Genomic DNA, 15271 nt, shown 5'->3' on the forward strand with positions numbered 1-15271 from the left:
TTAGCCTTCTCGGTTTGTAACATTGACGCATATTAAACCTTGTCGTTGCAGTCCGGCACGCGATGGCTCCCCGCGATCCTCGACAGAGGATTCGCTGGACTCAAAGGAGATGGCTAGCATGTCTCCGCCACCTGCTCATTCCATCTCACCCAAGGGTGACGACGAGGTGGCGTCCAAAAAGACTTTCCCAGGCCTGGGGGAGATTCCAGAGACCATCAGGGTGACGCCCCAGGATGACTCCTCGGCCGCCGGACATATGGGGGAAAAAGTCCCCACAGGGACCGGTGACGGGCCCAAGTTCCCTTCGGGCCTCAGCCGGATACCACTCCAGAGATCTACATGGCTCCGGGGTCCGACGAACGGCATTCCCCCCAAGGAGGGGATGTGCCTGTTCCACCGGTGACCTCTTTCCAACTAGAGGCACCGGATAATCCGCTGAAGGCGCTACGAGGCACCTCTATCATGGATGAGCATCGTATCCTAATGGACACGATAATAGAGAAGGTTCAGTTTGTCAAAAGCGGACTGACCGAAGCCTGCACCAGCCTTCTAACAGGCTTTGAGGTGAGTAATGTCATTGTAAAAAATATTACCGTATAGACAGTAGCCCCTGATGCTCTGTTTGGTGTTTGGAAAGAAAAAGCTGGATAGAGGATCAAGAAGAAAAATCACAGGAGTCTAACGTAAGTTGTCCGTTTGGGTAAGCAGGCATTGCTGCAGGCTGCCACCGCTCATGCTGGGGAGGTCTCCGGACTGAAGCAGAAACTGGAGCGGGCCGAGGAAGAGCTCGGCCTCGTAAAGAAGCAACTAGAGGATAGCCAAGGTATGTAGTTACCTACTGGTATCTTTTAAAAAAATGAGTAGTCCATCCAGACTGAGTTATCATGAACTTTATTAGGGGCCACAACCGAGGTGGCAGCCCTCAAGTAAGCGTTGGCTGAGGCCGAGGACAAAGCGGCCAAGGAACATGCCGCGCGCGAGAAGCACGAGGCCCGGGTTGGCAAGGTGCAACAAAATCTCCAGGGTGCGATCGAGAGATTTGTGTCCTTGGAGCGCGATTGTAAGGCGTAATAGTCCGAACCAGCGAAGGCTAGATGGAGCGCACAGGATGCACGAGCCGAAGCCCAGAACGCCCTCCAGGAGATTCAGGCAGCCAAGGAGATTGCGGCGGGTAATTTTTTCGCCGTGCAAAGCAAATATGTAGAAGAAATGTTCCTTGTACTTATCCGAATTTGGGTTTTCCAGGGGCGTTTATGGATCTTCCGCGTAGTATATCTGATGCTGCCGATTATTATAGAGCCGAAGAAGGGATGTCTATGGAGAAGCTATTCTGGTCCCAATATCTTGGACCCGAATATCCGTTGTTCTTCAGTGACCAGCTAAAGCAGTGGGTCGAGCTGCACAAGTCGGCAGAGCTAGCCATGAAGGACCTGATAGTCCGGTTATGGCCTGCTGAGCCTATACCTAGCAGCTATTTCGGACTTGTTAATTGTCTTGTAAGTGCCTATCCGCGGCTCGAAGCCGTGAAGAGGTCGGTCTGTACTGAAGGTGCGCATATGCTAGGCAAAGCTGGATGCCAAGAAGCTCATGACCGAGGGGCCGCCGGAGGGCAAGGAGCATCATCGACCCGAGCACTATTTTGATGGCGTCCTGGAGGGGTCGCGCCTTGTGGCAGAGAAATGTTCAAAGGATGTTATATTCCCATGAGAACATTTGTATTATCCTGTCGTGTAATATGGAGCAATGATGTTATGCATTATAATGCTTGTGATTTACATTTTACCTCATGTGCGGCCGTTTTATGAAATCTGAGGGTTGACCAGTCGTCGGCTTCTGCCCCCACGTAGATAGTATGGGGGTGTTCGGGATAAATCTAAACACTCTTTACTCCAAATTCTGGTCCTTAAAGGAGGTGTTTAGCGCAACGAACAAGGAAATCAGACTATACAGCATTTACCGCCCTCACATAGCCATAGGAGTTTGACAATTAATAAAGTTGGTGAAGCAAGAGTTTACACGTGTGTGGGACCATATGAGAGACACGAGGCAAGGACACATAAAGGAGGAGATTGAAGGTGCGTGTGTATGTTGTTGGCAGACATCGCTGGAGAGGTTTCTCGATCGGTGTGTGTCAGAAAGGAGTTGTGGAGACTGTGGGAGAACGACCTAAATAAAAAAATGAATGTGCATAATGGATAGAATGTTGAGGGAGAGGGAGGGCGTGTGCATGCACGAGAGAAAGTTAGTGGTACCTACAAAGGTTAGAGAATTGTGTGGGTGTAAGAGACTAACAAAGATCATAATTTGATATGAAAGTGGATTCATATATTTGAATAGGAGATCATAGTGTTTTAAACATATGCAAGCATGAATATAGCGGTGATACGCGTGTTGTAGTTTTGCACATGTTATACCATAATGTGATGATGCATGGTGTTTGCAACTCACAGCTAAATGTCGAACAATCTAAACCATACTGTACATCGAACAATCTCACATTTTATTTTAATTTGTGATAATGTGTGGCGTTTGCATCTTACAACTAAATATCGATAAATCTAAACAATACTATATATCGAACATTCTCACATTTTATTTGAATTTGTGGTAATGTGTGGTGTTTGAAACTCACATCTAAATACTTGTAGGCGTAGGGGGCGGGTGTAACACCCACAATGCGGCTATATCTCCCACGTGTCGGGGCAAGACTTAGAGGCATAGCCGCATGGTAGGCTTGTCGCAAGAGGGGTAATCTTCACACATCCCACGTACTGAATAAGAAAGGGAGAAAGAGTTGGCTTACAATCGCCATTTCACACAATACATAAATAACTCATACATCATCCAAAGTACAATCAAAGGTCCGACTACGAAACCAAAATAAAAGAAGAAAACCCCAAATTCTAGATCCCCGAGCATCCCAACTGGGCTCCACTACTGATCAACCGGAAAGACACAAAACAAAGAACAAGATCTTCATCGAGCTCCCACTTGAGCTGGGTTGCATCACCTACACTGGTATCATCTACACCTGCAACTGTTTGGAAATATCTGTGAGTCATGAGGACTCAGCAATCTCACACCCGCGAGATCAAGACTATTTAAGCTTATGGGTAGGATAGGGTAATGAGTTGGAGCTGCAACTGCAGCAAGCACTAAGCAAATATGGTGGCTAACATACACAAATAAGAGCGAGAAGAGAAGCAACGCAACGGTCGTGAAGCTAGAGGTGATCAAGAAGTGATCCTGAAACTACTTACGCACAACCATAACACAAGAACCGTGTTCATTTCCCGGACTCCGCCGGAAAGAGACCATCACGGCTACACATGCGGTTGATGCATTTTAATTAAGTTAAGTGTCAAGTTCTCTACAACCGGACATTAACAAATTCCCATCTGCCACATAACCGCGGGCACGGCTTTCGAAAGTTCAAACCCTGCAGGGGTGTCCCAACTTAGCCCATCACAAGCTCTCACGGTCAACGAAGGATATTCCTTCTCCTGCGAAGACCCGATCAGTCTCGGAATCCCGGTTACAAGACATTTCGACAATGGTAAAACAAGACCAGCAAAGCCGCCCGATGTGTCGACAATCCCGATAGGAGTCGCACGTATCTCGTTCTCATGACACACCAGATAGGTCAAGCTACGAGTAAATCCAGCCCTCAAGTTGCCCCGAGGTGGCCCCACAGGCTGCCCGTTCGGACCAACACTTAGAGAAGCACTGGCCCGGGGGGTTAAAATAAGATGACCCTCGGGTTGGCCGACCCAAGGGAAGGGTAATAGGTTGTTAGGCAAATGTAAAACCAAGGTTGGGCCTTGTTGGAGGAGTTTTATTCAAAGAGAACTATCAAGGGGTTCCCATAACACCCAACCACGTAAGGAATGCAAAATCAAGGAACATAACACCGGTATGATGGAAACTAGGGTGGCAAGAGTGGAACAAAACACCAGGCATAAGGCCGAGCCTTCCACCCTTTACCAAGTATATAGATGCATTAATTAAATAAGAGATATTGTGATATCCCAACATATCCATGTTCCAACATGGAACCAGCTTCAACTTCACCTGCAACTAGCAATGCTATAAGAGAGGCTGAGCAAAAGCGGTAACATAGCCAAACAACGGTTTGCTAGGAAAGGTGGGTTAGAGGCTTGACATGGCAATATGGGAGGCATGATACAACAAGTGCTAGGTAGCGCGACATAGCGATAGAACGAACAACTAGCAAGCAAAGATAGAAGTGATTTCGAGGGTATGGTCATCTTGCCTAAGATCCCGCAAGGAAGAAGAACGAGTCCATGAAGAAGACAAGCGGGCGTAGTCGAACGAATCCTCACAACTCCGAAACGAAACCGAAGCTAATGAGATAAGCAACCCGAAAAGAAGCAAGCAACATAGTAAACAACCATCACATGAACATGGCATGATGCACAACCAAGTATGATGCATGTCCAGTTTAATGAGGCATGGCATGGCAAAGTGCACAAACAACTCTACAAGTTAAGTGGAGCTCAATATGCAACAAGTTGCATATTGACAAAACACCACATTCAATCATTTAGTTCACTCTCATTTATGTACCCAACAATATTAAATGTTTTTAATCATGGCAAGAGGTGAGGCATATGAAAACTACCTATCTAGGCAAGTTTAAATGAGGCCGGAACAACAAACAACAAGTTTGGAAAATCCTCATATGCAAATTATGGATTTGGTAATGTTCTGCCCTAAACCATATTTTAGAGTTGTTTAACATGCAAAGCAAGTACACCGTGTCAAACTAGGCATTTTTCTACCCCATTTACATATAAAGTTTATTAAATTCGGAGCTACGGTTATTTAGTTATGAATTAAATCATTTTAGCATATTATTTGAGAGAATTTAAACAAGCAGCATTTTAAACGTTTTAAACATAGATGAAAGTGGCATATTATGAACCTATACAAAATTCTAAGCATTTTACATATATAAAACATTTTAATATGATGCACGGTTGATGAGTTATTAAATGTATGAACTCTAGGGAGTTTTTTGTAAAAACTGTAGTCTCTGGTTAATTGCGAAAATCGCAGCATCAGTAAAAAAACAACGGGCTGAATCTGGAGGTGCTGGGAGCTGCTCACTTTGGGCCAAGCCCAGCTGGAGGAGAGGCTGGGCCGCAGCAGGCCGCGGGGGGAAGGTGGGTCGGTTCTGCCTACGGGGCCCACGATGGGAAGGACTCGTCCCCGACCTCCTGACGAGGATGAGGCAGGACGAAGCCGACGAACTTCGACGACGGGCGGCGGCTATGGAAGCCAGATCCGGCCGCGGACTTGCCGGATCCGCAAGGAGGCGAGGTGGAAGTGTCCGTTTTCGGCAACTGCGGGGCCGGGCATCGACGGCGGTGGGGCGCCGGATCTGGGTCGGAAGGAGACGCCAGCGAGGTTCCAGCGATGAGGCCTTGGCGCAGCAGCTCCGGCAGGATGCGGATGCAGGGGACGGCGGGGCGGCGACGGTTGGCGGTGCAGGGGTCGTAGATGCGGGAGGATGCAGGGTCGCAGGCGCTAGTGGCCTCGAGCACGGACGACGGCAACCAGCTGCGCTTGGGGGGATCTTGGGCGCTCGGGATGGGCCCCTGGCTTGGGCGCTCGCGGGCGCCTGCGGGCGGCGATGGTGGGCGGCTCGGTCCTGGGTGGGCCCGCGATGGGTCTCCAGAACCGCGGCGAAGTGGGGGGAAGGCAGGCGCGACGTGGCTTCGTCTAGTTGGGCGGGGCGGCGGCGCTGCCCACTCGGGTGGCGCCACGTGGTGACGGCGAGGTGGCGGAGCTGGAGGAGGCCAAGTGCAAGTGGCGGAGCGGATCTGGCGGCGACAAGTGGCGGGTGGAGGCTGGGGCTGCGCGGAAAATGAGGAGTGGACTAGGGGGTGTCCATATATAGCAGGAGCTAGGGTTGGGGGTTTTGCTCCGTTTTGGAGCCGTTCGATCGCCATCGGACGGTCCGGAGCGGAGGGGGTAGGTAGGTGGGATAGATGGACTGTGTAGAGAGGCTTGGGCTGAGAGGAGAGGAAAGAAGCCAGCCCGGCAACCGTTTCCGGAGACCGAAAACGTCTGGCGATAAACATGCTACTATTGCGGCTATAGTTATCCGTTGGGGCGTCAAACGGACTCCGGATGCAATGAAACTTGGCAGGTGACCTACTAACAACATAACAACAGCGCACGCCAACTCTCAACCCATTCCGAGAACATTTTCTGGCCACTAATAAAATAATATTTCGGACGTGCCGCGGGCGCGTGCAAGTGTGTCTGGGCTCAGAACGGACAACGGAGAGAACTGGACCCGGATGAATGCAAGTTTTGAAAACATGATGATGCAATGCACATGATGACATGGCAAGATGCAAATAGGCAAGCGAATGACACGGCAACAACAACGAATAACTGGAAGACACCTGGCGCATCGGTCTTGGGGCGTCACAACACTCCACCACTACGAGAGGATCTCGTCTCGATATCTAGGATGGCACCGGAGGGAGATGTAAGAGGAAGAGAAGAGGTAAAACAAAGTTGCTTCTTGGACAAACGAATGAAACCACAAACCTTGAGAGGTTGAATAAATTGAAAGAAAGAATACAACGAAGATGAACAAAGTTGAAAACACTCCGTTAGAAAAGAGGAACAAGGAACATTACGAGAACCTTGTAGGTTGAAAAACATAAGAAAAAGGGTTGCTATGGATAAGAAGTACATGCAAGCACTCCGATTGAAACGAGATGTACAAGGAACGATAAAGATCAATTACGACAACACTCCGGTTGGAAATGGAAGGCATAGAATATGAACTTGGCAAAATGAAAGCACTTGGATGAGACTCCGGTTAGAAGAGGAATGATGGCCACAACACTCCGGTTAAAACGTGATAGAGAAGGAAAAAGAATGATATAATTTGGACAGCACTCCGACTGTTAATGCAAATAATTCAACTTGAACTTGACAAAACAAGATGATGGGTTGAAGAGAGCAACATCACAATGCCTCCGGAAGGAAGAATAGAAGATAAATCATTGGAATAATAGAATGGAGAAGAAAATGACAACTTCTGCCACAACTGAGCTTGGAAAACACCCTTCCAAGAAGGTTATAACGGAGTTGTTGGAAAACCAACAATGAAATGAATAAGCTTGTAGTGGGCTTATGGAAAACATCTCAAAACTGAGGTGAAATTCTGCCACTACGGAAAACAAATAAATTCGATTGATATCAACAAGAAGACGAGAAACTTATTTCACCGGGAAGATAAATGAAGAACTTGGGTCATTTATAAGCACCATAAATAGAAAGACTCTTTAGGGAAAGCTTTAGTTGAAATATAACCCAAGATAACTCCAATGAAGAGATTGATTGGTCAAAAAGATGACTTGACCGAAGAGAAAATATGGATTTAGATATGTCACTCTTGAAAACATGTGAATCATGAAACACGAAGGGAAATTATCAACAATGACATAACACCACCTAAAAAGATGAGATATGAAAGAATTGCACTTCAAAATGCAATATGAAGAATGCTTGAACTCCTCAAAACAAGACATGTGTTGAGCACCATGTTTATTTGAGAGTATAGCTTGGCGGATCATAACTCCGAGAGAAATCTTGAAGAACAATTGAAGAATGAAATGAATCCTTGACGAACAACCATGTAGAGCCTCCATGAAGAACTCCGGTAATAAAAGGATGATCAAAAGAAGTGAAGGATGAAAAGAATAAGATTGAAGCCTTGCAATGATTTAGATGGATCTTCGTGATGATATTACCGGGAAAACTTCAAACTCCGGAAAGAAAAGATGAAGGATCTCGAACCGAGAATGTGACATGATGAACAACTCTGGAAAGAAGAAGCTAGAACACTTGGATGAAACAATAATAATAATTACGTTATGCGTATCCTTCACAAATTAAATTGATGACATGCAGCGGATTTGGCATGCTACTTATTCTCTTAGAACGGATTCAGATAGATATGGCGCATACTTGGGAAAATCTTCAACGAACTGCCGGTAGGATTGAAACAATGAATGAATTGATATGATAAACGAAGGAAGAAGAATCTTGGAAGAACCACCATAAGAATTGGAAATGAACGAAGGAAAGATAAAGAAACACCGGGAAGAATTAGCAAATGAACGAAGATGCTTGAGAGAATTTAGATACAAGTGAACGAAGAGATCATGAACTGATTAGAGGATGTTTGAGCGATGCACCAGTAAGATTTGGAGAACGAGAGCTGAAAGCTGGAATGAATAAACCCGAAATGATGGCCTTCGGAGAATCAAACTGAAAAGACTCCCGAAATGCTCCGGATGGATGAAAAGAATTCTCACAATCGCAAACAATTATGAGAGGATGGCATGAAGCTAGAACCACGAGTCTTGAGAGAACGGGTAAGATTTGGAGGAAAAACTCTTCTTCGATCTTCAAATGTTGAGAATGACGATGAGAAACACCACCATGAATAGTTGAGATACTCCAGGATGAATGTTATAAAGGTTGAACCGACGATGAAAAGAATTTGAAAGATCTTAGAGAAAGACATTTGACTGATGACAAATCATTCTTACGTCAAACTTTGAAATGAATTTGAGAATAACTCTGGGAAAATTAGAGGAGTTAGGTAAGATCCAGGGAAAAGACCTATGGGCTAGGGCCCACTCAAAAGATACACCGTTGAACGACTTTAAAAGAGAGATTGCAGCGATTGAGTTAAATGGCTTGAATAAGGTAAGACCTCGAAATTGCTTGAAAGGATTACGAATAGAAACTTGAATCTTTTGGGATATCTTCAGCACTCCAGATAAACATGAATAGCAAGAGGTGGATGATTAAGAAGTGCACCGGCATGAGAAAACATTTAAAATGAGGAAAGGAATATGATCAACAAAGCTTGAATTTAATCCACCAGAGAAGAAAAAGAATGAAGAATTATAGACTCGAAGCTTCCTCAGTATCTTCCTGAGAATCACTGGATAAGAACATTGAAGGAAAAGAATGAAGACACTTCGTATGAATAAAATGGAAACTTGATTAAGAATTCTGATTCCCTGAAGAAAAAAGGGTGGGAGGGCGGGAAAACAAAGACAACATGGGATGGATGAAACGAACACCGTTGAGAAAAAGCTTAGAACTGATCTTGTGGATGTTGAAAATGATCGGATCCACTTGAAGAGAAGCACACCGATTGGAAAGAATTAACATGACAATCTTGATAAACAAGAAAGATTAGCATCCACATAGATATGTGAGAACACTGCTTAGGAAAGGTATGGAATCAACACTTGACATTGAAGCAACTCGAATACCACAACTCAAAACAAAACAAATGATTAGCTTGCAAAATAAGCCGGAAACAAACATATGATAGATCTCATATCATATCATGTGTCTGTTGGAAAGATATCCTACGTGATACTTGAATTCCCACTTATAAACCCCCAAAACTTTCTTGTTATGAAATCAGGTGCTGGGGATACAGGGGAAGCATAATATCTCACCCAAACTAACAATTCCTACATCCAGCTGTATCCATCCTTCAACACATAACCAAGAAACCTTTGGAGATCGTGTACCTCAACCTTCAAAAAGCATCTGTTATACAGTTATGTCAATACTCCCAAACTCCCGCCCCAGTACTGGGTGGCATCGAGGTTATCTCACCAACAACTGCATAAAAGAGATTATCGATGTCGGCGAACTCAGGTATTCCAGAACTGCAACGATAAAATTGTGACGACAACACCTCGGAGCTCAACTACCTAGGACACTGCCACAACCCCTAAATGTTAGGAGGCACCAAGAACAATGTTCTTGTCACAAGACTATCGAAACGATTCCAAGATACCTGCATGATCCTAAATTTTTTTAGCGAAATGTGTGGAGAGAAAAGTCAAAACTTCTATGTCAGGAGGCCTCACCAGAGCATCGAAGGGACCGAGGAGTAAAAAGAATCCTACTCTCCGATATATATAATCCTAAGACTCAAAACATTTTGTTCTAGACTCAACAATGTCAGCGATTTGATCAAGCAGGGGGCTCCTAAGTCGGGGATGGCTCTGATTACCAACTTGTAAAACCCACAATGTGGCTATATCTCCCACGTGTCGGGGCACGACTTAAAGGCATAGCCGCATGGTAGGCTTGTCGCAAGAGGGGTAATCTTCACACATCCCATATACTGAATAAGAAAGGGATAAAGAGTTGGCTTACAATCGCCACTTCACACAATACATAAATAACTCATACATCATCCAAAGTACAATCAAAGGTCTGCCTACGAAACCAAAATAAAAGAAGAAAACCCCAAATGCTATATCCCCGATCGTCCCAACTGGGCTCCACTACTAATCAACCGGAAAGACACAAAACAACAAACAAGATCTTCATCGAGCTCCCACTTGAGCTGGGTTGCATCACCTGCACTGGTATCATCGGCACCTGCAACTGTTTGGAAGTATCTGTGAGTCACGAGGACTCAGCAATCTCACACCCGCGAGATCAAGACTACTTAAGCTTATGGGTAGGATAGGGTAATGAGGTGGAGATGCGGCAAGCACTAAGCAAATATGGTGGCTAACATACGCAAATAAGAGCAAGAAGAGAATCAATGCAATGGTCGTGAAGCTAGAAGTGATCAAGAAGTGATCCTGATACTACTTACGCACAACCATAACACAAGAATTGTGTTCACTTCCCGGACTCCGCCGGAAAGAGACCATCACGGCTACACAAGTGGTTGATGCATTTTAATTAAGTTAAGTGTCTAGTTCTCTACAACCGGACATTAACAAATTCCCATCTGCCACATAACCGCAGAAATGGCTTTTGAAAGTTCAAACCCTGCAGGGGTGTCTCAACTTAGCCCATCACAAGCTCTCATAGTCAACAAAGGATATTCCTTCTCCCGGGAAGACCCGATCAGTCTCGGAATCCCGGTTACAAGACATTTCGACAATGGTACACACCGGATAGGTCAAGCTATGATTAAAACCAACCCTCAAGTTGCCTCGAGGTGGCCCCGCAGGCTGCCTGGTTCGGACCAACATTTAGAGAAGCACTAGCCCGGGTGGGGGGTTAAAATAAGATGACCCTCGGGTTGGCCGACCCAAGGGAAGGGTAATAGGTTGTTAGGCAAATGTAAAACCAACGTTGGGCCTTGCTGGAGAAGTTTTATTCAAAGCGAACTGTCATGGGGTTCCCATAACACCCAACCGCGTAAGGAACGCAAAATCTAGGATCATAACACCGGTATGACGGAAACTAGGGCGGCAAGAGTGGAACAAAACACCAGGCATAAGGCCGAGCCTTCCACCTTTTACCAAGTATATAGATGCATTAATTAAATAAGATATATTGTGATATCCCAACATATCCATGTTCCAACATGGAACCAACTTCAACTTCACCTACAACTAGCAACACTATAAGAGGGGCTGAGCAAAAGCGGTAACATAGCCAAACAATGGTTTGCTAGGAAAGGTGGGTTAGAGGCTTGACATGGCAATATGGGAGGCATGATATAACAAGTGGTAGGTATCACGACATAGCGATGGAACAAACAACTACCAAGCAAACATAGAAGTGATTTCGAGGGTATGTTCATCTTGCCTGAGATCCCGCAAGGAAAAAGAACGAGTCCATGAAGAAGACAAGCAGACGTTGTCGAACGAATCCTCACAACTCCAGAACGAATCCGAAGCTAACGAGAGAAGCAACCCGGAAAGAAGCAAGCAACATAGTAAACAACCATCACATGAACATGGCATGATGCACAACCAAGTATGATGCATATCCTGTTTAATGAGGCATGGCATGGCAAAGTGCACAAGCAACTCTACAAGTTAAGTGGAGCTCAATATGCAACGAGTTGCATATTGACGAAACACCACATTCCATCATTTAGTTCACTCTCATTTATGTACCCAACAATATTAAATGTTATTAATCATGGCAAGAGGTGAGGCATATGAAAACTACCTATCTAGGCAAGTTTAAATGAGGTCGGAACAACAAACAAGAAGTTCGGAAAATCCTCATATGCAAATTTTGGATTTGGTACTGTTCTGACCTAAACCATATTTTAGAGTTGTTTAACATGCAAAGCAAGTACACCATGTTAAACTAGGCATTTTTCTACCCCATTTACATATAAAGTTTATTAAAGTCGGAGCTACGGTTATTTAGTTATGAATTAAATCATTTTAGCATATTATTTGAGCAAATTTAAACAACCAACATTTTAAACGTTTTAAACATAGATGAAAGTCGCATATTATGAACCTACACAAAATTCTAAGCATTTTACATATATAAAACATTTTAATATGATGCACGGTTGATGAGTTATTAAATGTATGAACTCTAGGGACTTTTGTGTTAAAACTACAGTCTCTGGTTAATTGCAAAAATAGCAGGATCAGGAAGAAAACAACAGGCTGTATCTGGAGGTGCTGGGAGCTGCTCACTTGGGGCCTAGCCCAGCTGGAGGAGAGGCTGGGCTGCAGCAGGCCGCGGGTGGAAGCTGGGCCGGTTCTGCCTACGGGGCCCACGATGGGAGGGACTCGTCCCCGACCTCCTGACGAGGACGAGGCAGGACGAAGCCGACGAACTTCGACGGCGGGCGGCAGCTGTGGAAGCCAGATCCGGCCGCGAACTTGTCGTATCCGGAAGGAGGCGAGGTGGGAGTGTCCGTTTCCGGCGACTGCGGGGCCGGGCATCGACGACGGTGGGGCGCCGGATCTAGGTCGGAAGGAGACACCGGCGAGGTTCCAGCGATGAGGCCTTAGCGCAGCACTCCGGCGGGATGCGGATGCAGGGGATGGCGGGGCGGCGATGGATGGCAGTGCAGGGGTCGTAGATGCGGGAGGATGCATGGTCGCGGACGACGGCCACCATCGGCGCTCGGGAGGATCTTGGCCGCTCGGGACGGGCCCCTGGCTCGGGAGCTCGCGGGCGCCTGCGGGCGACGGCGGTGGGCGGCTTGGTCCCGGGCAGGCCCGCGATGGGTCTCCAGGGCCATGGCGAAATGGGCAACGTGGCGACGACGAGGTGGTGGCGCCACGTGGCGATGACGAGGTGGTGGTGCTGGAGGAGGCCAAGTGGCGGCGGCAGAGCGGATCTGGCTTTGACAAGTGGCGGGTGGAGGCTGGTGCTGCACAGAAAATGAGGAGAAGGATGGAAGAAGGCCAAAAATGGACTAGGGGGTGTCCATATATAGCAGAAGGAGCTAGGGTTGGGGTTTTTGCTCCGTTGCGGAGCCGTTCGATTGCCATCGGACAGTCCGGAGCGGAGGGGGTAGGTAGGTGGGCTAGATGGACTGTGTAGAGGGACTTGGGCTGAGAGGAGAGGAAAGAAGGCAGCCCGGCAACCATTTCCGGAGACCGAAAACGTCCAACGATAAATCGCCTACTATTGTTGCTATAGTTATCCATTGGGGCGTCAAACGGACTCCGAATGCGATGAAACTTGGCAGGCAACCTACTAACAACATAACGACAGCGCACGCCAACTCTCAACCCATTCCAAGAACATTTTTCGGCCACTTATAAAATAATATTTCAGACATGCCGCGGGCGCGTGCAAGTGTGTCTGGGCTTAGAACAAACAACAGAGAGAACTGGGAGACCCGGACGAATGCAAGTTTTGAAAACATGATGATGCAATGCACATGATGACATGGCAAGATGCAACACGTAAGCGAATGACACGACAACTACAGCGAATAACTGGAAGACACCTGGCGCATCGGTCACGGGGCGTCACAGCGGGGCACCATACATAATGTGATAAACACATTATACATTTGAGACATGGTTTAGTTTGTGAAGATCTAGCTAGATCTTGAAATGTACTATGATTTGAAATCAACATAAAGTGGATTAAAAAAATCGAGTTCGAGTTCATATAGTACACATAGTTCATATGTAACTCGAGACTAATCATGTGGTGTGCTGTGAAGATAATACACAAACGATGGTTTAACTTGACAATAATGATTATTGTAGATCTTATTAAAATAAAGAAATGAATTCAAATGCTTTGACTTCACAACAATCAGTATTGTAGATCGTATTCAAATAAAAAATGAATTCAAATTTAGTTCATATTGAAGCGGTAGTATATACGTTTGGAATGCACTAAAACGTTCATTTGAGTACTAGGTTGCATGCATTATACATGTAGTGAAATATTTTAATTGAACATAACATGAATTCAAAGTTTTGAATGTCATTTGTAGTGCGAATTGATTTGGTACAGTACACGTTAGGCTTGTCCAGAAATTTCAACCCGCGCCTTGTTAGCCCGAAATATTTAAGATATATATTTGTCTCTTTGTACTCCAACAACTCCCTCCATCTCAACCCGCGCCTTGCTATTCCAAAACTACAACGCGCGCGAAAAACCCCACCTCCTATGAAATCCCGACACGCGAAATGCCTGTGATACCCCTGAACCAAAAGAACTGCCTCAAATCGGTGGGGGTACTTCCGTAACTTACCCCACATTTCGGACAAGCGCGTCCCTAAGCCATGGTTCCCCCACTCCCATCCCATCCGCCCACCCATTCATACACCGAGGCAGGCAAAACCCGCGAAGCCCCACACCCTCCTCTGTCCGCCACCCAACTGGAGCCTCTTCCTTGACGACGTCGTCCACAACAACACCTCGACGTCCCTCATCCATAGTACCAGATGAGGATCCGTCGTCGATATGGTCATCCCGCCGCTTCAGCCACCCCGTCCTCCACCTCCAAGGAGCTGCCCCGACGTTCCCCTCGTCTTTCGTGCCACCTCCATTCCCACACCGCCGTCTTCACCTGCACCACCGGAAGAGCATCATCATCACCGTTTCCTCGGATGAAGCTGCGGCCTAATCGGCGCCACCAAAGACATGTACACTAATCGCCGCATTTTCTTCTTGATTCGATCTCATGGTGCTGCCGGTGCTCGGTCTCGAGCCAACACGGCGCGGCTCCATCCACGGCGGTGGCGCCGGCCACTTCCTCCACGGCATCTCTCCCTCAGCGGTGACGTCCACATCAGTAGGAGCTGCTGCTGCTTTAGCTCTTGCTCGCGCTACTGCTCTGCTCTTGCTCTCGGTCCCCTTCCTGGAATGCTCTTGCTCTTGCTCTTTCTCGCGCTGCTGCTCTCGCTCCTACTCTTGCTTGCGATGCTGCTCCGATTTAGCCACACTTCAGTCGACTGAATCGACTTTTGGGTCACTCGATTTTCAGGGC

This window comes from Triticum dicoccoides, chromosome 5A (assembly GCF_002162155.2).
Source record: "Triticum dicoccoides isolate Atlit2015 ecotype Zavitan chromosome 5A, WEW_v2.0, whole genome shotgun sequence".
Taxonomy (NCBI): domain Eukaryota; kingdom Viridiplantae; phylum Streptophyta; class Magnoliopsida; order Poales; family Poaceae; genus Triticum; species Triticum dicoccoides.